The following is a 24,972-nucleotide window of genomic DNA, read 5'->3' as shown; positions in this document are numbered from 1 at the left end:
TGTGGTTTTAATGAGGTGTCCCCATGGCACCTGAGAAAACATGGTACCAGCCAGCTCAGCCTTCCAGGGTGTGGTGCTTGCAGCTGGGGCCTTGAGGAAAAAATACTGGTGCTGAGGTTCAGCTGGGCAGTGACCAGGGATTGCGCCTCAGAGCTGGAGTAGAAGGGACAGATATTATGGATGTGAAGGGAGGAGCTGCGTGCAGGGTTTGGCAGGGAACCAGATGTGGAGAACAGAGGACACTGGGAGGTCAGATGCTTTGGGGCAGATCCAGGCATTGCTTGTCTGACTTAGTGAGACACATTGTGTGGTCCCTATCAGCTGAGCCTGGGGTTGGGGCACCGTGATGGGAGATTTTTTGTTTTTAGTTTTACGTATTTTGTGTTCTAGCCTTGGGTATATGTTGGACAGGTGCCAATCAGGTGTGTGATCTGACAGATGAAAGCTAACTTCTTAGAATGCTGGTATTTTTCAATACAAATAATTGATATTAATCATCTCTGGCCCCAAAATTTACATTTCTTTCTCAAGCTCTTTGAAGTTGGAGAGATGGGAGAGATTTGGAATTTTCCATGGTTTCGAATGTACTTGACTACAAGGGTTATCACATGAGTGTGCATTCACCAGGCATGGTAGCGGAAGCATTCAGTTAACATGAGTTCTCCCCATCTTATAGATGGAGGAACCAGCTCCTGCAAAAACTTAAGTAATTTAACCAAGGTTACAGCTAACAGGCAACATAAACATTATTCCAACACAGGCCTGTCTGACTTTAAAGCCCACGTGCTTCAACACTGGCACTGTCTCTTTACTTCTTAATGTGTTTTTGATTACGTCTTTATTGTAGGTTCAAAACTTTGGTTTTGGGGGTGTTGGTTTTTAGGTTCTCTATGGACTAGCTTTGTTCTAGGTCTTCATCAGTTCTCACTACTTGAGTTTTTATGGAATTAGCACAATATAATCATCTATTGTCTTTTTTGTTCTTTTCCTGTTGCATCCCTTTTTTGTTTCTCACTTGTTGGTTTTTGTTTTGTTTTAACTGGCACGACTGCTGGTAGTTTGTTCTGGGAAGGAGTTACCTTGTGTTCTCCCTCCCTGTCTGCTTTTTCTCTCTTTTCTATTTGTCTTTTTAAAGTTTTAGGAGGAATTTGCCCTTTTCAGTGGTGTAGACTTTATTCTCTTCTCACCCAAGATACTCTTGGTGTGTCTCCTGGATTAGATCTGGGTTCTACATTCAATGTATCCATTGTCTTTTGGGTTCTGCCACTATTATAATTGGTGGGAAGAGTGCTTCGCTTTTTTGTTAAAACATCAAAAGGTATGAATAGCAGATACTGCTGAGGTCTCTTCCTTCCTGTATGAACCGCACCACTAGATGCTGCTTCATGCTGTGATGCTTAAAAGTCATAAAACAGTGACATTATTCAAAGCCTAGAGGGACTCTAAAGAAGTCTGGTTGGGGGAAATATTTGTAGAAGGTTGTGACAGGATGATTTACATATATATATATACATGTATCTTCCATTTGTAGACTATAAAATAGTCTTCCGTTATTTTTTTGGTCTGAACATTTGTTTTTCTCTAACAGACTACAAATCCCAATTTTGTATTTGGGGACACTGAGGCTCAGGAAAATTCATCAACTCACTAATCCACGGTGGCATTAGTGGTGGATTTGCTATTAGAAATCAGGTCTCCTCACTGACAGGGGCTTTCATCTCGTGATTTTCTGTAAGTCATGTCGATTAGACAAAAATGTGTATAAATAGGAAGCTCGATGGTGAAAATATACAAAAATAAAGATTAATAGTAAACTTATCTTTTTTGGTAAATTTGGTTTAAGTTTGCTTTTAGTTAAATACTGAATTCATAGCGTGGGGGAGGTAGCCATTTCTACATGTTTATCAGATTTTTTATTTTTTGCTGAGAAAGTTGAACCCATTTAGGTGCTGGAACAGGAATTCGAGAATGAACAATTCTAGTCATTGCTGTACTTTCCTCATTCGATCTTGCTTGGCTTAAATGTTTGGGTTGTTTTGTTTGTTTGTTTGTTTGCTATAATAATTTAAAATATACAGCTGTTTCTGCCTCTGATATTTCACAGGACAAAAGTTGAGGCAGCCACACCATCTGAGTTGAGAGACTGACTTTAGACAATGATTCTCAAAATCATTTACCACCTACATCAGGGTCACAGGAGTGTTTGTGCAAATGCAGACTTCTAGGGTTCACTCCAGACCCTACAAATTCATCTCTATGAAATGGGGCCCTGGAGTCTGCATTTTAACAAATCACTCAGGTAAACATTTATGCACACTGAAGCTGGAGAATTACACTCTCCAGAGAGAAAAGAACAGCATCTATATAACTGATGCTGTCTCAGCAGCTCCAGATTTTCCCAACCCAGCTCAGATGAAAAGGACATGAACACCCCTTCCTCTGTGAGGAGAACGGGAGAGGAATGGTACTGAGGGTTGTCATCTGCTGAAGTGAGAAGTGTGGGAGGATGGAGGAATTAAAACAGCTGCTGTAGAGAGTGTAAGTGCATCAGCCAGGATTGGAAAGAAAGCCTGGGCAATTTCAAAGAGCCAGCTGAAGTTCTAAATTTTCCTCATGAAGCTTATCAGCATGTTTATGTGAATTTGCCAACAAAATGAGAGAAAGTGAATGAGGTAACTAGACTCAAGGACTAGCTGTTGACTCTGAGAAAGTCCTGGAAACAGGTACCCCAGGGTGTTAATGTGAGCATCGCTCACATGGGTGGCCTTGAGGTCCCATCTGGATCAGGAAGGAGTCCTGTGAAGCCAGGTTAAATTAGGTGGTGTGGGACACTACAGGGCGAGTCAGGGAATCACCTATAATGAGGTTGAAGGGCAGGACCTATAAGCATAAGGAAGTAGAGAAGTGGGTAAATAGAAAGCTATAGTCAGAGATTTGGAAGCCTAGATGTCAAAGGTGGAGTATTTCTGGGTAGTGATAAGGTCCTAGGTGTGGTGGTGAGGCTTGTGTGAGGCCGTAGTGGAATGCATGTGAAACCTTCAGATAGAGGAGGAATTCTCTGAGCTGTGCCTTTGGGTGTTCCCAATGTCATCCACGCATTCTTCTTGAAGCCTCAGAGCAAAGGTGGGTATGGGAGGAGCACAGTGATTGTGGCGAGAAAGGAGAGTGCTGGAGATCAGGTAATGAGGGGGAAGGTTGGAGTGAGACAGGAGTGAGATGGGAGGAGAGGTCTTGGAAGAGAGGCAATAGGACATGCCCTGCAAGAAAGCAAGTTCAACTAGAATGGTGATGACCCTACCATCTTTGGGCCTGTGAGTTAAGGAAATTTGTGGAACGACCAGACCTAGTTTATGAGGGGTGATGTTATGAAGGAAAAGCCAGATTTCCATTAAGACAAGTAGGTGGGGAAAGTGTAAACAAAAAGTTGAGAACATAGGAAAATCACGTTTTTACAACAGGTCAAGAGTTCCAGAGGCACATTGGAAGGAATTGGTAGATTTAGAGTATGTCTAAAGAAGCGTGAAACAGAAGACTGTATCCAAGAGTGTTTATGGGTCAACACTTCTATTAGAGTTAAGTAGGAGACTAAAACCACTACAAAAACAAGTTTAGATTTATTTAACAATGGTAGGGGCCCTCTTCTGTGACTAATTTATTACTAATTCATTAGCTGTGACATACACTTCAAGCTCTTGTGACCCAGAGTAAACCAGTTTTATATCATGTTCCCAGATATCTATGTGATGACGTGTAAAAGTATGCATGTGTCTAACTAAACAGCAGCAATTCGCAGAGCAACACTTAACCAGTACTACATGCAACATGCTCTGATATTTACTCAGAAAATGTTCTAATTCATTTTCTCAGAAAATACTGGTTGTGATCCATTGGGTTGATTTCATGAAGCATGCTAGGTTCAACCTGCAGCTGCACAAACGTGCTTACACTATCCTAAGCCTGCCTTGGTAATACCCTAGGTGCTGTTTCCTGGTCATCTCTTGGATGAAGAAGTAATTTTCTGTACCTAGACCATACTTAGTGCTTATTGTATGGTCAGGGAGAAGCCAGGAAGTCATGTTTGATCAAGTCTTTCCTGCTTAAAACCTTCGCTGACTCTACATTGCCTTGTCAGTTGAGTAGTACCTCCTGAGCCCGGCTCAGTGGCCCACACTTGTCGTACTCTTTTGAAGTCTTCCTATGGTTAACCACTCCCTCCTCGGTTTTGCCTTAGGTCCTTGTCCTGCTTCCATCGCACTTAATCCATTTTATGGTAACTTGAACTATATGTTGTCCTTTCTTAAGTGTTAGGGAGCTCCATGAGGAAGACGTTTTGACTCTCATCGTCTCCGGGGCCTTGCACAGGGCTTGGCACAGAGGAGGGTTAGGTTGGTTTGCCTGGGTGAATGATGCAGTGATCTCAGAAGTCCTGCCTTACGTTCTTTTTCAGTATGGTTTGGCCTAGAGGGGCTTTGTGGGGGACACCGATTCTCTCCATTCAGTAGCTCTTGCTGATAATTGATGATTTTCACTTCTGAATCACTTGGGTTCCCCTTTGGGGAACACAGACCAGCTGACAGTGCTTGGACATTTTATTATAGAAATGGCGGTCCCCAAATTGTTGAACTCACATTCCACAGACACTCAGTGGGCCATGTGCCTCTCACAGTTTTGCATATCGTGGGACTAGGTGCTGCTCACCATTTCAGTAGGTTAATTTGTATAGTGGTTTCTCTGTGTTCATGACATTATGAAATTCTGTGTTTCCCCGAAAATAAGACTTAGCCAGACAACCAGCTCTAATGTGTCTTTTGGAACAAAAATTAATATAAGGCCCCGTATTATATGTTATGTTGTGTTGTGTTATGTTATGTTATGTTATGTTATGTTATGTTATGTTATGTTATGTTATGTTATACCCAGTCTTATAGTAAAATAAGACTGGGTCTTATATAAATTTTTCTTCCAAAAAGACGCATTAAAGCTGATTGTCTGGCTAGGTCTTATTTTCGGGGAAACACGGTAGGAATTTTAAAAGACCTTTCTGCTAATAGAGACCCCCACTTCTGATGATGTGTTCTGCACAAACAGATTTAAATAGGCTTTTTGTGGATCAGAACTGCCCAAAATCTAAAACATAGCAAGACAGACTCAAGAATGATTAGCAAAGACTTAGCCAACTTCAGTGACAAATAGGGATGGTCAGAAATGCAGCAGCTAAGTCAGACAGTAAAATAAATTCATTTATGTGGTGGAACCCATGTGTGTTGGTTTTGAGAAACTGATAGACAAAATAAGGAGTAAATAAAATACCATTTTCTTGTTCCTGATGTGCCTCCCAGGCTGGATATGGATAGAGAACAAAGCAGAAATAGTCAGGCTCCGTCAGGGAGGGAAAAGGTGAAATGGTTTCTAGTCACATTAAAAAATAGACAAAAACAGCTGAACTTTAATGAGCTATATTACTGCCCTTTTTCCCCCCGTACAGGTACATCTCAGTTCAGAGTGGCTGCACATTAGGTGTTCAGTAGCCACATGTGATGAGGGGCTACCACACTGGAGAGGACAGACCCTCAATGCTTGACACGTTAGGCTCTGGGGGGCCCCAGAGGGAACTTCTGACTGTACCAAGCAAAGACGAGAACAGGTGCAGAGGTAATTGTGTTTTGTGTACATTAGAAGCAAAGTAAAGCTTTAAGAGAGTTGAAATGGAGAATTTACCAGGGAGGTGGCCGTGACTTTTTTACTCCTTGAATTTCCTTCTGATATTCATATTTATAACAAGTGAACTCACTAACATGCTTATGGGAATACTAAGCAGCATGCGATGCACTCTCCTTTTCTTGTTTTTAGCTCTACATGCACTCGCCTCACCTTTCTGGGGGTGAGTAGGTAAAACCATAGCATCATTGTGGGCAGAGGTTGTAGAGGAAGAATGGTGATACCAGCCACCTCATCCTCTGCCTCTGACGGTCTCTTGCTTTGTCCATGAAGTGAAGTAACCATAATGGAAGTGGATACGGTGGTGATCAGAAAATCACCTACTGGTCAACAGGCCTTTCTGTGGGCAGCAAGTCCACATTGCTTTGTGCTTCTCTCTTATTTAATAAAGAGCTTAATGATGGATTGTGACAAAATCGGCTGTCTTATTTTTAGACTCAATGGAGTTAAATTAAGACCTGTCCACAATGCTTAATTTTACAAAGGTGGTGATGGAGGGAGGAAGAGGTGGATAGTACAAACAGAGAAAAGAAGGAAGTAGGCCCATTATCGACCTTTTAATACCTGGGACTTAAAGTCTTTACTGTTACAAAGGCCAGGAAGGATGCTCTTTTTCTACCCAGGCAAACATTTTCTAAATTTTATTCACAGGAAGATTCATTGTGTACCAGCTGCAGAAGCAATAGAAAATACAGTTTCTTGGTTGTCACACTGGATTACCACACAGCATTATCTAAATAAAATTAGCAGGCTCAGTGTTTTGATTTGGGCTGGACTGAAAGTTAGGTGTGGAGGTGACATGCTGATTTGCTTCTTCTCAGAGTATGAACCAGAGTTGATTTCTTTTCCTTCCTCCTGGCTCTGTTAGTGTCTGAGTGACTGAGCAACGCACAATCTCAATGGCTGCGCCTCCTTATTTGTGAAACAAGTCCAGGAATACCTCTCACACCTACATCAGAGCCTTCTGATGTGAAAAGCAGGCTGAGAGTCAAGCACCATGTTGGCGTAAATTATGAAGTGTTGAAACATGGAACAAAATACCTCTTAAACTCCATTGTTTATTACAAAAACATTTTCAGTAGTAGGAACAGCTGTGAATCAGGCATCCCAGCTTAATTAGAGTCAAAGAATGTGTGCCTTCAGCTGCTTTTTATTGCTACAGTTTGTGTATTTACTTCCCATCTAGCATAAATAGAGGTGGAGTAGGTTTATGCAGAGAAGAATGAGTACACCTGGACCATCTAGAAGTAGAATCTTCTTTCTGTGAGCAGTATTTTCAGTACTAAATACAGTCCCCTTTTTTATAGTGTAAGGAAAGGAGGAAATTGCTTTTTAAACCTGGATATACGCATTGGTTAGTTATACCTTTTCACAGTGGAGCATCCATCGAGGAAATACTTTGACCAATGTTGTCATAGCAAGTCCAGGTTTTAGGTATAATTCTTCCTGGAAAGATCACCATCTCCTTCAGGAAGAAAACGATCATGGTTAAAAAGTGTTGACCCATTGACTTGCCACCTTGGGCAGGGCTGGAAGCTAGTCACTTGCTGTTAGAAGTGACTTGGGCAGCAGGTAAACTGGACTTACTTGAGTCAGGTGCACAAAGTTGCACGTTTTTTCCTGATCTTCTGGAGCACTATAGCAGAACAGCACCTTTTCTGAAATAAATCTGAAATCAAACTCATTTAGGCTCACCTCAGCTCCCCTACTCCCCTCAGGTCAAGCGTAGGTATATGATTGTTTTTCCCAAGCCGCAGTCTTAAAATTGTGTCACTTTATCCTAGTCCTGATGCCTCGTCTCTCCACCCACCACCGCCAACCCACGCCAGTGGAGCAGAATGGGGAGGCTGGAGAGAGGGTTCCAAATAGAAAACTCCTTAGCCCTTCGAAGACCCACCAGGAGGAGCAAGGATCGAGGGAATAATAATAAAAGCTTTTCCATCCTCCTGTGAAACCTTCTAGAATTAAACGTTGTAGTTATTTTATTTAAGTAATGGGGGGGGGGGCGCGCTACAGTCTGGGTAGAGGAAAGAAGTCTGCCTGACTTCAAGATATCAGGAGTGCAGGTTTTAAGGGCATAGACTGTCTTATTGATTATAGTTTCTTTTCTCATTTTACAGGACATCTGTTTTCCAGCAGGTTCTTGTCAAAGGTGTGGTGGTTAAAATGACTTCCAGCTTGGGCCCCAGATGTTCCATTGGATGGGTCTTGCTTAAAAACCTTAATTTAAGTGAAGTCCCAAAGAAAGAGCAAACTAAAACTTCAAAGAACCCCCAAAAGAGAACATAATTTCATTTGCTATAAAGGCTTATGGGGGCTGCTTCACCCAGGGGCCAACATCATCTTTGGTTTATAGGAATAATCAAGTCCAGCTGCCATTATAGACGTGGGCGGGGCAGATTGTGACAGGTGGCTGTGGCAAGCCCCTCAGGTGGGGAGGGTTGTCCAGAACGCTAACTGGTCTCCTTCCACCTGCTTGATGCTCTCTTCTTAGCTCTGAGCTCATTCCTTTACAGGGTATTACCCCATCTCATTCATAGGTGTTGATATAGATGGAGTTCTCTTCTGCTCTTCCCTGGGGAAACAGTAGCTAAATGCATCAGGCTTATGAAGTGCTTTTAATTTTTAAAAATTATTTTCTTAACTCTTTTCCCCTGTAGCACTGAGATGGGCTACTAATGGGTAGAGAGGCAAGAAACCTAATTTTCAGAGCCCAGGCCAGAATCCAGTTTTCTAGATGATATGCTTCCTGTGTAAGTATCATTTTGTGGAATATTTTGAGCCCTTTTGATACGTAAAGATTTATTACGCAAAACGCATACACATAGACACGTTAACCAAACACTGTTTGTAATAGCTTTGAAATGCTTTTACATTTAGTTGTAGGTTCTGATTCCCTGTAGTGTGGTAAGGAAAGAGTTTTTCTTTTGCTACATTTTAATTGCAATAGTGAGTAAACAATCTTAGAGTTTTCCTTTTTTTTTTTTTAAGTGCCATCTACCTAGTATTCACATATGAATTGGTTAGTCCTAAAGCCATAAGTGTGGGGACCTTCATAGTGTTTGGGGTTTTTAGAGAAATCACTTATCTGTGTAATACAAGTACCCATTGGGGGTCACGTGTCTGTGTGATCATAGGAGAAATGGCCAGATTTGGATGTCAGAGCAGCTCTGAGCAGATCCCTGAGTGCCTCCTGGGCCAGCCCCTCTTTCTTATCAGTGTCCCTGGGGTGACTCCAGTGAGGGAGGAGGTGTGTCCCATTAGGAACTTCCTGTTCTCTGTTGCTTCTGGATTGGGGGTGGTGGTGGTGGGTGTGATCTTTTCCTACTGTATTTAGATATTTAACATATTTAAAGTACATTTTAACCTTGAGTCTTAATTTTGAGTTTCTCATACCTAGTAGGAAGATTGTCAATGACTTCCCCAGAACATACACTTTTTCTGCTTTTAATGTTCAGTGGTATAATATTTTTGTGAAAACTTGGTCCTTAATGTTTAGATTCACCTTTTCTCCCCTTAAAAATCCAGTCAAGCCCAAATTTTTGAGAGTTGCTATGGTAACTTTGGAGAAATTGAGTGTGCATGCTAATAAAAAGACTCATATGCTTGAATAGTAGATTGCATTTAAATGTAGAGGAAGAATGAGATTTGGTATAAAGAATGAGATGTTGACAAGGACAAAAAATACAAAAGGTTGATAGCTTGAATAGCTTATCATGGGAATCTTTAGCCATCTTTTAAATAAATTAAATCTCATTTGGTTACATATTTGTTCTATAAGGAATAGCATCAGTTTAGATTCTGCTCAGGTCTACAAAACATGGATTTAAAGTTCTGCCCAGTTTATCCCCTTTTTTCCATTATGATTTTCCCCATAGAAGATTAGCTTACCATATGAGTTATATTTCAGGGTTTATTAATATATTAATATACTTAATATACTGTTTTATGTTGAAATAAACTCATATTTTCCCATGAAATATAAATTTCATCAATTATAGGCCCTGTGGCACAATTATCAGCACATGAGATACTTCTTTTTGTCTTTGACTAAGTATTGCTAAGTGCACCCATCAAGTCATTAATTGGAAGTTTACTAAATAAATATTTTGCCAGTCATCTGGAAGTTTGATATATTATTGCTCTTACAATTCAGTGATTTTTTTTTTAAAGAAAAAGGCATTCCCTAAAGTAGAATGAATGTTATCACACTCTGAAAAGTGACAAACACTCATTAAAATAAGCTGATGATATAGTTGAATACCATATAAAAGATGACTGAATTTAAACTTCCTCCAAAGTAATTTACTATTTTGCCACTGTAGCTAAACCATGTGAGGTCAGTTCTAAGTGACAAGTTCCCTTCTGTTTACTGTTTTTCCTTCTCATACCTTTCCTAAGCCCATTTTCACACCTATCAGGTGCATAGTAATCATTTAACCTGGCAACTCTCTGGAATAAAGGATGTTTAAATTTTCACTTCGTTACCAACATGTGTCTTAACTGCGTGCTTCCTCGGTGCGAAACACTGTTCTAAGCACTGTGAATACACTAGTGCTGTTTTTACTCACTGTGACTGTGGGTTTGTGTTTATTTGTATTTAGTATTTTCAGTTTGAGGGTGGGGTAGTTAGTGTCACTGTAAAACAAACGTTTAGCTTTTTGATGTTATTTATTAATTGAGATTGGTTTTTATTTACAGACTGGTATGTAACCCTGAATTTGAGTATGTCATAGAGAGGCTGTTGAAAGGTTAGAATGGCTAGACTCCATTATGTGGCCATTTCCTTCTTCCCACTTTGTACATGACTCTAACTCCAGCCCTCCCCACAGCTCTGCATGTGGGGTGCACTTTCTAGGCCATGGGGTTGCAGAGTGGAGGGCAGGGTCTTTTTCTTCTATAATGTCAGAAATAATCGCACATTCTTAAACCGGACTCCTTATAAGATGGCGGACTAGTGGAAGGGATATGAGGTGAAAATCCTGATTTCCTTTTTGTCATTTTTGTTGAGCTGTAATCCAAGAAAGCAACTTAAAATGGACTGGGCAGTGAGGAAATTTTTACAATAATGGGTAGATAAAGTGCGAATTTGGGGAAAATGTGTATTAGATATGAGAATATGGTTTACAACCAGTCTTAATTTGTTCTGTATGTTTCGGGGGCAAATTTTACTTTTAAATGTTAAAAAAACCATTTCGAATAGTTAGTTCTAAATCATTGATCAGTATGAGTGTGCAGTAAGCTGAATAATGGCTCCCAAAGGTATCAGGTTTTAACCCCTGGAACCTTATCCAGAAAAAAATATCTCTGCAAATGTAATTAAATTAAGGGTCTTGCGATGAGAGATTTTCCTGGATTATCTGGGTGGGCCCTATATACAGTCACAGGTATCCTGTAAGGGGGAGACAGAAAGAGAAGGCAGCCATGCACAGAGGAAGGGATTGGAGTGGTGTCACAAGAATCTTAGTTAATCATAGTTCTCTGCTTTGCAGGAATTAAATTTCTTGACTTTCAGCTCTCAGAAAGTTCAGGATTGTTTGTTGCGTATGAGGGCTGGGAATGGGAATATCTGAGAATGGGAATACTTGGGTTGGGCTTAAGTGACATATCTGTGCCTGTCTGTTCTCTACTCTGTTCAGGGTGAGCACACTTGCTGCATGGTGTGGTTCCCCCTCGAGAACCGAAAACCCAAAGCCGAACTGAAGCAATGGTTTAGAATCCATATTCAAACACATGGATTATGTTCAGTGCTTTCAAAATTCACCATGATGGGACCATATTGGGAAGTCCAGTCAGGAGGAGGAGGAAACTGTATCAGGTCCAAGCTGGAAAGGAGTTCAGAGAGGCTGGAGCCTGGTCTCACATCTGGGGGTCACGCTTCTCTAGCCACATGACCTTGAACGATTACCAAACCTCTTATTGTTGGTTTCTTAATGAAGGGGGAATGATGCCGGCTTCCTAGGACTGCTGTGAAGAAAGGGAGGTAACAATGGATATAAAAACTGTTGTAGCAGTTTGCAAATGGTTTCCTTAGAGACTTGGTGTCTAATGCTTGTCAGTTCCTAATCTCCATTGAAATTCTTATAAATATGAAGTGAAAGGAAGGAGAAATTCTTGTGAGTAATTGTTTACTATTCAACATGAAATTATCCGTAACACTCGTTTCTTGTGTCTGTTAATCATAGCTAAGGCCCAATCTGTATTATTTTATAGACTAAGTATTCTCTTTTTAAGGATTTCAATTGATAACAGGGGAAAAACTCTATAATGAATATCTATCTTTTAGATTGGCGTAAGGTAGTAGTAGGGTAGGATCTAATTTAATAATTGCCCTATAAAGGATTCTCTGGTTGTGGATGACAAATAAAATTATTCTGGTCTGCAAACATCCTATTTAGGGAAAGGGAAGAAAAACTGAGATTCAATAATTCATTTTTCTGGAACCCATCCTGTTTGTGTAACAGTCATTTTTGGGAACAGTTTGAGCACAGCACGGACGCTTCAATAAGGCAGGTTTGAAGGTACAAGTATATGTTGCCTCAGAGGACGAGGTTGTAGGTTTCCCCTTTCTGGTAATGCCAGACTAATCCATCAGCCTATATGAGCAATATTAGCCATCTGTTAGCTTCACAGTGAGAGACAGAAGTTTCTGTTTCCAGATTCTCTTGGTGTGTAGATTTGGGAAGGATGGACAGGAGCTAGTAAATATCACATACCTTGAAAGGTAAGCACCCAGCTAGGTTTTTATGTCCATTTGTTACATCCATTCCCACAACAGTCCTATAACGAGGCATTATTCCCCACTTCAGTTAGGGAACAATAATAAGAGAGGTTCAGTAATCATGGAGGGTCACATGACTAGAAAAGAGTGACCCCCCAGATGTGAGGCCAGGCTTCCATCTCCTAGTTCTTCCACTGTGTCCTAAACTCCTGTTCAGTTTGGGTCTGATAAGCTTCATTCCTCCCTCCCTCTATGCCTCTTAGTGGCAGACTTGTAAGAAACCTCCATTTTAACACTTTGACCTCTGGGTAAGCTGTTCCAGGGACAGCGTAGTGCCTCGTGGAAGCAGAAAGACTCCTTCATCCCAAACACCACTCACAGTCCTTGCAGGGAGTGGCAACTGCTTCTCTTTCCCGTTCTCAACTGTGTAGGTTTGTCTTATAAACTTCACTGCTTTCTCTTCTGCCACTTCTCAGGTCAAGACATCACCTTTTGTAGGAAAACAGCTTTTGCCAGTTAAGATGTCCTTTCATCTTTCTCTATGACCTCTTCCACATTCACTTCTGCAAAATAATATTCAATCTTGATAAAATTTGGTTGAGTTTATTAGGGATTGAATTAAGCTGTTGTTTTCATGAGGATTATTTCTGACTCCTAGTTCTCCTTTCCCTTATCACCCCTCCTCCTGTTCACACACATACACACTACACATATATGTACTGCACATACACATACTACACACACACCCCCCATCTTCAAGATGAATCACTTTAAAATGAAACTTTGTTAACCTTGCTGCAAGGAAATATCTTAGCTCTTTATATAGGTGTGAAGAGAGCCCTGTTGGTATTTCAAATGTATGCCTCAAACTTGAGTGTGCTGGTTGGAAATAACAATTCACTCCAAGCAGTATTTTTCATTGAAATGTAAATTGCCTTGTACCCATTCTCATTCTTGTAGAATTACCCAGGCAGAAATCAGGTTTTATGTCACAAGCCTTGAAGAGAAAAACTTCCTCCTCACATCTCTTTTTTAAATTATGTAACAAGATTTAAGATGATTTCTTTTAGGCAGCTGCGGTCCACCATACCGGTTTGTATATCTAACAACACAAAATATTGGCAGGAATTTTACCATCACGCGATTGTTAGTAATTTGATAACTTTGTACCTGAATTTATGTCCTGAATTAATAAGCCATCGTCACTCTAGAATCCCAACTTCCTTTTTAGTTGTTTCTTTCCCTACCTGTGAACTACATTTATCAAATAGAGATTTGAATCTAAAAATAAAATAAATGCCTCCGTACTTAATGTCCTGTGTTTGGAGTGCTTTTAGAGAGCATTATGACTTGTAAGCGGCGAGGTGGGCATGGAGGGAATGAAAGATTCAATAATAACAGCATAAGACCTCAAAGTACCACTCAAGTGGTCAAAATTGTGGCCTAAAGCATAATAGAGGCGGTAAGGAAAAAGCTGTTTTGTTGTTGTAATAACCAGCAGGCGCTGTCTATATTATAGGTCCTTTTAAAAATTCCCTACTGAATATTACTTTATTCCTATTCCGACTTTCAAACATGACCATTTTTAAAATACTATCAAATCTGTGAGGCAGAATATATTTAAGATACACAGATTACATTAAAAGGCTCTGGGACAAAAGGGTTGAACAGCCTTGAGCATTTTTCTTGAAATATGTGAGCTTAAAAGTATATTCCTTAGCATCCCTGAAGGAAAAGCCTAGCAAAGGGAATATAACTTTTAGAGTACATAACATTTGAGATTTTTAGCCCTTATTTTTTAAGACCTTGTGTTTATCAGTTGGAAACTTTCAGTGGTATTATCACATACTTATATAGCAGTGAGTGTGGTGTGATTATTAGTATGTGCTTTTAAAATGGTCTCACTTCTAATTCCGCTAAGTTTGCTTTCTCTCTTGTGTGTTGTCCTGGCTATGTTCCGTGTTATGTATACATGGATATGAGGAAACCATTCATGTTGCTGCTTCCCCGGTGCTCAGCACTGAGTCTGTGTGTTTTCATTGTCTGCTAAACCTTGACAAGTCTCGTTCAGTGGAATATAATAGGAGAGACTGGGAAGATGCGTGTGTTTTTTCACTTCATACTTCCTTTATGAAAAAAAAATGGAAATAATACAATTTGATGGGCATTTCTGTGAGTTGTGCTCAACAGAGTTGGTAACAGTGTTATAGTTTTATGGGGCTTTTCATCTGTTTGAGAAGATAATGCAAGATTCTATCTTAATATGTTTCTCATCTTTCCATCACTTAGTTTTTTGTATCTTGACATGTGCTGGAGCCTTTGATGGTCATCAGCAAATATCCAGCTCCCCTAGGTGGTCCCATCCCCCTTTCCTACTCTTTCACATGCCTCCTACCTTCAGGTAGAGTGAGCTCCTTGTGGTTCTCGACCTACTTTGTATGCTTCTGAACACACTACACCCTCTGCTTCGAGAGGAAGAGAGTCCTTCCTCTTCCTTCTTGCATGACTAACTCTGACATGTCCCTTAGGACATGTGAGTTGGGCCTTCACCTCCAGAAGTTCACCCTGGTTTTTTCTTATTTGCTTCTTCTTAGACTCCTTTAACACCTGATATACCTTGCTTATCTCCTTCTGCATGGGGCAGTCACTGTTGACTTGCTCACCTGCCATCCTTCTCCACTTCCTTGGGCCCCTCAAACAACCACATAGCAAAGTCTGCAGTAAGACACAGCCCTGTTCATTACCTTGATGTAACCTCACAAGAGTGGGTCGTCAATAAATACCATCGACTGTGTGAATCCGGTTGAGGCTGTGGGAAGGAATTCAGAGAAGTTTGAGATGCATTTGGCCCCAATAGTTCTTACTCAGATTGGGGAAGTAAGGCTTGTCCTCCGGGAAATTTGCTGTGCTGGAAAGCAGAGGGGCTGTAAAGTGAGTCAGGGCAGCATGGACCTGTGGACTGTACCCAGGTTTGCTCTCACCGGAGTGTGAGGTGTAGGAGTGGCTCATGCCTCCTGCCCACAGAGGTCAGGGTGGGAGCAATTACCTGGATGGCAGAGGCAGGAGAGATACAGTAGTTCCCCCTTATCCATGGGGTAATACCTTCCGAGACCCCCAGTGGATGTCTGAAATTGCGAATAGTACCAAACCCTATATATATTATGTATCACATACATATGATAAAATTTAATTTGTAAATTAGGCAGTTTCATGGATAGATTTGTTTTTACCATAGATCTTACAACTTTAGCCTATGATTTTCTTTTTCTTATTAAGTCAAGAACTTCTACCTTTTCACTTAAAGGAAATACTTTACAGCTTCTCTTTGGCATGTCTGAATCGCCCACATCACTACTCTTGCACTCGGGGGCCATTATTAAGTAAAATAAAGGTTACCTGAACACAAGCGCTGTAATACAGCAGCAGTCAATTTGCTAACTGAGGGATACTCAGTGACTGACGGGCAGGGAGCATGCACAGCGTGGATCCGCTAAACAAAGGGATGATTCACTTTCCAGGCAGGATGGAACGCGATGGTTTGAGATCTCATCATGATACTCAGAAAACATGCAATTTACAATTGAAGAATATTTTTCTTTCTGGAATTTTCCATTTAATATTTTCGGACCATTGTTAACTGTGGGTAACTGCAACCACGGAAAGTGAAATCATGGATACAGAGGGGCGACTGTATTGCCTTGAAATGAATGGGATTTCTATAAGCTCTGGGAGAGGGAGGGGAGGAGCACAAGAAAAAGATTGGTATTTGAGGAGAGGCAAGGTGTTTGGGCAGAAGGTTGGAGTGGAGATTTTCTGTTCTGGGATTAGTAGTGGGAGGGAAGGTGGTAAAATATTCAAGAAGCCAGTTCTACAGGGCCTTGACTGCTGGGCCAGGATGTTTGGGAATTATCCTGAGATGCAGAGGAGTGTTGGAAGGTTTCAGAGCTGCAAAGTGATGGAAGCAAAGTGAGAGGGGAGGGAGACTGTGGGCAGGGAAAAAGGCTCTTGAAGAGTTTAGGCAGGGAGCATTCCCAACCCAAGAAAACACGAGTCCACTATTCACTCAGTCAACAAAATTGAGTCCTTTGTTTCAGGCAATAGGGATTCACAGGTAAGTAAAGTAGGGTCCCTTCACACGAAAGGGCTGTGAAAACAAAACCACCTCAGTTGTCATGCTGATGGTGAAAACCTACAGCACGGATGGTGACAGAGTATTAGTTAACAGATAATGAGCCGAGGCAGGGTTGCAGGATGCGAAAATCACAAATTGCACATTTGGCCTTTGTTCACAATGAAATGAATAATACCCTCTGTAAACTACCATAGTAGCTTCTGCCAGGAGTCTTCCCGATATTATCAGCTTCGGTCCCTTTTAACTGGTCTCCCTGCTTCTTCCCTTGCCCCCTCCTGCACTCTGTTCTCCACCCAGCAGCTGGGGCAGTCCTTTTCAATCACAAGTCAGATCATGTTGCTTCTGTTCCCCAAACCTCATCGTGGTTTCTGTCTCACCCAGGTTACAAGCCAAAGTCCTTACAGTGGTCCACAAGGCACACCCAGCATCACCTCTCTGTTCTCATCTCCTCCAGTTCTGGATACCCTGGCCTCAGACCTGTTCCTCAGATCTGCTTAGAATGCTTTCCCTTGAGGCATCCCCCCTTCATATCTCCACGTCTAACCTCTCACCTTGAAGTCTGCTCAAATGTCACCAACCACCCTATTTAAAATTGCAACCTATCCCCAAACCCCACCTTTCACCCTCCCCATCCCTCTGACCCAACTTTACCATTTTTTTCTCCATGACACTAATTGCCCTCAAACATGATACATGATGATAATGATGATGATGATGATTATTTATTACTATTTCTTGTCAGACCCTTCCACACTCCCCCCACGCCCCTCATATGGAGGCTCTTTAAAGAATCCTCATATGCTTTGTTAACTGATGCATCACAAATACTTAGAATAGTGCCTGGTACAAAGTAGAAGCTCAGTAAATATTTGTTGAATGAATTTTGGTTTATCTGTTATTACTAATAAAACCTAGTTCACTTTTCCCCCTTATAAAATAGGTTTTGATTGTGGGGAAGAATACTTGATCCTGTCACATCTAAACCTGTGTTTTACCTAATTTTGTTTATTTTCTTCGAGTGAACTATTTTCTCTCTGCGATTTTTAGAGCAAAGTTTTGTAAAATATGTACAGTAGTTAGAGAAGAAAATTTGAAGGCAGCTTTTCAAACAAAATAACCTTATTTGGCAAAAGGATCCGATCACATTATATCATAGAGGACTTGTGATCTTCAAGGTTGAAATGGACTTGACTGTAAAAACCTGGTAATGCTAGAAAATAAGGTGCTCTGCTTCTCTGGCTTACATCTCTGGATGCTTTTCAGTTATTCCTGACAAGTGATGAGTTCTCCACCATAACTGTCTTGGGGAATATTTCAGTTACCTCACAATTGTATATGCCCCTTACTATGCTATTACCTCTTAATTCTTGAACTAAAGACACACACACACGCACTTCTTCACTCCCCTCCCCAAAACAACTAAATAACAAACATATGATAGAATACAAGATGGAGAAAGAATAAAAGAATAATTGCAAAAAAGGACCACAAGAGTTTAAGGGTTTGGTTGTTTTTTTTTTCGTTGTTTTTTTGGGGGGGTGGTCACCTAACCCGTTTTTCCCCCCGGCACACACACACACACACACACACACACACACACATTGACACAATTCATATGCATGCACTTCTCTTCCTCCATCAAAAAAAAAAAAGCTGTTGAAGAAACTTCAGGAAATCCTAATAGAGAACTTGGAGATTCACAAACCTATGGATCACTTTTAATTAGGTAGCCTGCCATCTTATAAACTAACTCCCGAAGGTGAGTTGCAATCTCTCTAGATTCCCAGCTGGAAAGAGAATATAGACATTTGCTTTTTCCTCTTAAGTGGGAAAATTTCTTTTTTTCTAAAAGCTATTTTTATACCTCTTTATTGCATAACTCATTTCTCAATGAGAACGATATCTCCCCAAGAGGGACCAATGTGGGTTCCAGGGAGGCAAAAAAAAAAAAAATCTTATTCTTTTTATGTATAAAGCACAGATATACATACAGTACACAAATAAATATACAATATATCTGTGATGCTAAAATCTCATGGGAAGACAGTTAAGAAAAAGAAGTCTCAAAAATTCCTGGGGGAGGGGGCAGTAATGAAAATACTGGTCTAACCTATACACAGAGGCACCAGCCTAGAGCATGAATAGTCTGTTCCAGACTTTCATGCTTTTACATGAGGAAAAAAGTTATTTTGACAATTTAATAGTGAGCTGCGTTCAGAGGCATGAGTCTGTCGGGCAGAACACAGGCTTATCATGATCCATTTGATGTATCAGGCTTTTTTTGGTTGGAGGGACAGAATTGCTCAGGTTACCTTGGATCCCGGAGGGCTGAGCGAAGGACTAGCAGGCAGGAGCAGAGCTTGGGACTGTGAAGAGTGTTTGACACGTCCAGTGTAACTTATGTCCCCCAGAAGCAGCAAGTTCTTTGGTCTTGACACCTCTGCCAATAATGAGCTCCCTTTGATTTCATGTGATTCTTTCTACTGTAGTCCCTTCTTCTAACTCACCAATCCTCTCCCCATTTCTGTTACAAAGTCCTGCGAGAGAATGCAGACAACTAAATCCTGCCACTCTCCTTTGAGCAGAGCTGAATATAGTGGCCCGTGTTACAGACCTCTGGCCACTGAGGATAGGCTGCCCTGGGTCAGCTGCTATGTCAGCCTCTTTAGGGTAGGATTTGGACATTATAGCTGCCTGTGCCTGAGGAATTTTCTGAGGCTACTTCTCTAAGGTGTGTGATCAGGATTCCTTATGAGCACAGCTTTCTGATGGGGAGGTGGCCATCCTGAGGCTTCACCCGCCTGCTATGAAGCTTAAATTGTGGGCGTGAGTGTTTAACACAGGGCATCATCACTGAAGATTTTCCTTTCGAGTTCCCTTTAGCATCTACTTGGACAAATAATTTGAAGTGTTATTCAAGTTTCTTCAATTAAAGCTTGTTTAATGCCTTGCCATCAGGAAAGAAAAAGTTAGCATAGACTTTTTGAGTAACTCAGAGATGGCTCTTACTGCTCACATAGCCTCTCTCTCCATATAGTCTACTCTTGAGAAGCTCGAGAGTAGAAACTCTATTACCTTCACCTCTGTTCCGTCAACACTTACTGTATAGTATTTGACACATGGAAATATTTCAGCCAATACTGTGACCTAATTGTGGTCTTGCATATGGCAGAGATGATTAGTAGTTCTGAAAATTTGAACATCTTCAGAGGGCAATGGACACGTCTCTAATCAGGCTATGGAAAGTCTTTATTTTGTACTTTAGTTCTGCTCATAAATATGTACCAAGTTGCTTTATAAGAACATTTTCATTAAAAATGAGCATCAATTATAAAAAAAAGATTGGAGGGGAAAATGTCACATAAGATACACATGAATTTCTTTAACTGATACAGAGCCTCTCAAATCAGTAAATAAGGAAGCATTCAGTTGGAGCTTTTCTTTGCCTACATTAATAGATAATGCACATTAAATAAATGGGCATGTGCAACATGTTCAAACTCATTAATCAAAGAAAGACAAATTATAAAAGCATCCCATTTTACCTCCCAAATGGACACGGATTAAAACATGATCCACACCGTTAGAGTTAAGAGACAGGCATTCATCCCTCTCATGTGGGAGTATAAGTAATATGTAATCTTTTGGGAGGATGATTTGGCAACGGATATTTTTATGACACAGCAAATTCTTCCACAAGGATGTCCATTGCCACGTTACTTACAACAGTGAGAAAGTATAAGTAAACCTGCCTGTCTAGGGATAAATGACTGGTTAATTAAATGATATAAATACAAATGATGGATTTGGGACCATTAAAATTGAATCTGTGAAGTCTAACGATATTGTGTAACTGAAACAGAATCACGCAAAATAATGTGTAAGTAAATGTTGTATTTTTAAAAATTTATAAATGTTCTTGATGTTTATTTATTGCTGGAACAAACATAATAGTTCTTTCTGATACTTTTCTAAATTTCTTGAATTTTTATAATAGACCAATATCACTTCCATAACCAGGAAAAATTATTTACTAAAACAAAGCACAATATATGGAAATGAGAGCAAGTCTTATTGGTGTGTGCTACGTGCTGTTGAGTTGTCTTTGATTCCGGGCGACCCTGTGAATGAGTGACATCCACACTGTCCTGTCTTCAGCAGCCCTGCTCAGCTCCTGTAGGCTTATGCTTTATGGAGTCAATCCATCTCATATTTAGTTGTCCTCTTCTCCTGCTGCCTTCTATTTTCCCCCAAAGTAGTCTTTTCCAAAGACTACTCATGATGTGCTCAAAGTGAGACAGCTTCATTTTGTCATTTTTGCCTCCAGCAGTGTCTCAGGTTTAATTTTTTTCAGGATCTACGTGTTCATCTCTCTGGCAGTCCAGGGTAACCGTAGAGTTCTCCTCCAACACTGTATTTCAAGTGAATCATTTTTTCCCCTGTTAGTCTTCTTCACTGTACAACTTTTACATCTGTGTATAGTAATTGGGAATAGATGGGGTGGGTGATCTTAGACTTGGTCTCTAATGATACATTTTGCTCTTTACTTAATAGAATACATATCACTATAATACCTTAATGATTACTTTTCTTTCAGAGTCCTTCCTGAGTTTGATAAAATGCCCTTAATGTTATACTATACTATTTTACAGGTGGTTAAAAGAGAGAAACAAACAGAGGAAGCATGGACTAGTAGAAGGGGCAAGAACTCAGATGGTCCTGCATTGATTGTTGCTGTAGCTGTGGGACTGCGGGCATCAAACCTGCAGTTTTCCCATCTATGAAATGGGTGGGAAATATTAACTGTCCCTAGACGTAGGACTGTTGTGGGGAATAATGAGATAGTATGTATGAAGCACTTAGCACAGAGTGTGACTCGGTGAACAGGTGACTCTTATGAGGAAAAACCTCTCTGAAGGGACATGGCATTTCCTTTAAGAGAATCATGAAATTCATGAAAACCATGAATTAGGAAGGATTACTCATTTTACAGAGAATAACTATTGTCATGGTGTATTCGTTTTCTGTTACCTAAACTTAACAGTTTAAAACAACACACGTTTATCATCTGATGGTTTCTGTGGGTCAGTAGTCTGGCCACAGCTTAACTGGGTCCTCTACTTAGGCTCTCTGAAAACTGCCCTGAAGATGGTGACTGGGGCTGGGGTCTCATCCAGAAGGTCAACTAGGGGAGCAACTACTTCCCTGTTCATGTGCTTGTTGAAAGCATTCAGTTTCCTGAGGTTGTAGGACTGGTGGCAGTTTGCTTCTTCAAACCCAGGACGTGAGGAGAAAGAAAGACAAGCACAAATTTACACAAAGATGGATTCTTCTATAACACAGAATAATTGTGGGGGCGACCATCTGTCGTCTTTGCCTGTTCTGTGGGTTAGAAGCAGTTCACAGGGCCTGCTTGCACTCAGGGACATTACACAAAGGTGTGAACACCATGACGGGGGTCATGTCAAAGGGGTCTGTTTGCCACAAGTGGTATTCACAGTCACATGTGTTTCAGACATGGTAGAAGCAAATGCACAATTTTAGAAAGGGATTTATTTGGGAAAAATTGGGGCTTATGTCTTAATAACATGGATTGGAAAGCAAGATGACACCACACGGTGCTTATTTAATATGAACAGTCAAAGGCCAGTAGTGCTGCCTTCTGAAGTTTGGAGCTTTTAGATACAACTCTCTTCTTTGGAAAAGCCCAGTTACCTGACATCCTCCAACCCAGGATGCTTTGGTGACTCATGAGTTACTATTTTGTAAGTAATGGGTAATTGAAATATCACTTAAAAGGTGATTTTTAAAAATCCTTTCTAAAATGTAGGACTACTTTCATTATTGGTGCAGTCTTTATAATAAGTATTGACTAGTGAAAATAAACATTGATTTGTCTCACCCAGATTCATTGGTAAGCTTGAAACTTCTGTTTGTTTTCTAGATTTAAAAAAAAACAAAAAACATTTGTTTTGTTTGTTTTTAACTTGGCATTCTCAGATGAGAAGTGTGGCACTTGATGTTCTCTGCTGGGCTCCCCCTCCTGACACTAGCTTGGAATTAATTAGGATTAGTCAACTCTCCTCTGTATAGGAAAATGTTGATGAATCATGCTAAGAATTTTATGGGTATCATAAAAGCCCAAAGAGATTGCTATTTGAGATGAGTATACTGAAATGCAAAACAGTGTAATGTTTTAGACGTACATTTGTAATCCAGGAGACAAGGAAGGGTAATCAATCAAACCCTTAAGCCAAAGGTAAAGAGGCCCTGATGAATGCTGGGACTTTTTTCCTGCTGTGAACAGATGGGCGGGACACTTTATGGTGCTTTCCGTGGCAGCAGTTTGGGTTCCTGGTGATTCAGCTCTAGAATATTACATAATTCTGGCTTACTCAGCATCTCTTAAGTGTCTGGCTGATAGACCAAACCCAGCAAGGCAGTGGTAAGTCATGGGCCATCTTACAGTGTGGAACTCCTGTCTGAGGAAAAAACCAAACCTCGCAACTCTGACCAAAGAGCCTGCGTAGTCCTCACCATACACATTCAGATTGTGTATAGTATGCCGGTAGAATTCAGAACAGAGTCTTCAGCTTTGTCTTGGGCCAGTTGTTTGCCAGAACACGGGGTTAGATAAATGGATATCTCCACATTCCTATTTTTCTTAATACCATATGTTTGCGTAGTGCTTAACTTTCTGGAATCTTTCTGTATCTCTTCTTGATAGAATGACTTCATCCAAAGTGTGGAGGTGAGGCAGATGGTATTATATCCTTTTGACAAATGAGGAGACTAAGTCTCAACCACTTGACTTGCCCAGGATCCTGTCACACTTTTGTAGCAGAGACAGAAATAGAGCAAGGTCTCCTTATTTCAAACCTCAGGCACCTTTTATTAACAAATGGTGCTGGATCTCCTCTTATTTTCCTTATTCAAAAATAAAATATCTCCTTTAAGAAGAGAGATTCCTCCACCTTCCTACGTGAAATCTGAGACGTGTTGCTGAAAATAAAATTTCTGAGCTCTTTTAAATTTTAATACCATAGCATGTCATCTGTGCAGTTTTTCAAAGCATGGCATCATCACACACGTGCACACATGCCCACCAGCATTTGATGAAAGGCTACAATTTCAAGGTAAGACAGTATCAAGGTATACAAACAAGGTAGTCTGCTTTCTAACTTAACTTAATTCTTGGATAAATTGCTTAAACTTTCTAAGTTACCTGTAAAATGGGAGTAAGAAGAGGTGCCTCATACTGTGTTTCCCGGCAAATAAGACCTAGTCAGACCATCAGCTCTAATGCGTCTTTTGGAACAGAAATTAATATAAGACCCGGTATCATAGTATAGTATAGTATAGTATAGTATAGTATAGTATAGTATAGTATAGTATAGTATAGTGTGATGTGATGTGATGTGATGTGATTGATGTGATGTGAGGGATGGGATGGGATGGGATGGGAGGGATGGGATGGGATGGGAGTGATGGGATGTGATGTGATGTGAGTGATGTGATGTGATGTGATGTGATGTGATGTGAGTGATGTGATGTGAGGGATGGGATGTGATGTGATGTGATGTGATGATGTGATGATGTGACCGGGTCTTACATTATAGTAAAATAAGACCGGGTCTTATATTATTTTTTGCTCCAAAAGACGCATTGGAGCTGATTGTCCGGCTAGGTCTTATTTTCGGGGAAACACGGTAGAATTGTTACTGTGAGTTAGATAAGCTCACAGTAAAACTCAAGTGTGAATTTTTCTTTATTTTTCAAACTACAAGCACTTGTTTCACTTGCTTCTGTTGCATGCCCCCACTCCCTGAGTGTGGGACACCTCCTAATTAATTAAAGGTGAGTGCAGATGTTAGTTAGTGTGGATGCATTTGCTCCCTGGTGGAGGTAACGGCCTGAGAAATGGGTGCTTCCTTCCTATAGCGAGACTGTGTCTCTAGCTAAGGACTTGTCCTTGTAGGTAACATTGTCATGATGTAAATTTTTTTCTTATTATAGAAAGCTTAGGAAATACAGAAATGCATAAAAATAAATTTTGATTACAATTTTACCTTATGGAATAATAAAACATTTTGGTTTGTTGCTTCCTCTGTCTTTTTCTATAGATATTTTTCTGTGATTTTTATCATGCCTACTTCTACATATATGCAAAGCTTAGGGAATACTATGTTGTGGGTACCCATCACCCTATTAAAGAGCTAGAACGTTGCCAGTGTTTATGAACCCCTGTGTGCCTGGCTCTTCATTTATTTCATTTGCTAAAACCAAGTCATATTCTGTTCTTTTTCTTTATCATTAGCATTTCCCAGTAATGCCATAATTTTAGGTTGCTTTCTTATCTTTGGAGCTTGAAATAATCACAGATCATTGACTCACTTTATCT

At 40.4% G+C, this 24,972-nt stretch overlaps 1 protein-coding gene across 2 annotated transcripts in view; it reads left to right on the top strand.

Moving 5' to 3' along the window:
• IQGAP2 (IQ motif containing GTPase activating protein 2) overlaps positions 1-24,972 on the top strand; it is a 266,105-nt gene that overhangs the window by 55,508 nt on the left and 185,625 nt on the right. The gene's annotated exons all lie outside the window — the stretch shown is intronic.

Source organism: Rhinolophus hipposideros, assembly GCF_964194185.1.
Source record: "Rhinolophus hipposideros genome assembly, chromosome: 7".
In the NCBI taxonomy this organism is placed as follows: Eukaryota; Metazoa; Chordata; class Mammalia; order Chiroptera; family Rhinolophidae; genus Rhinolophus; species Rhinolophus hipposideros.
This window is presented reverse-complemented; position numbering and strand designations above follow the sequence as displayed.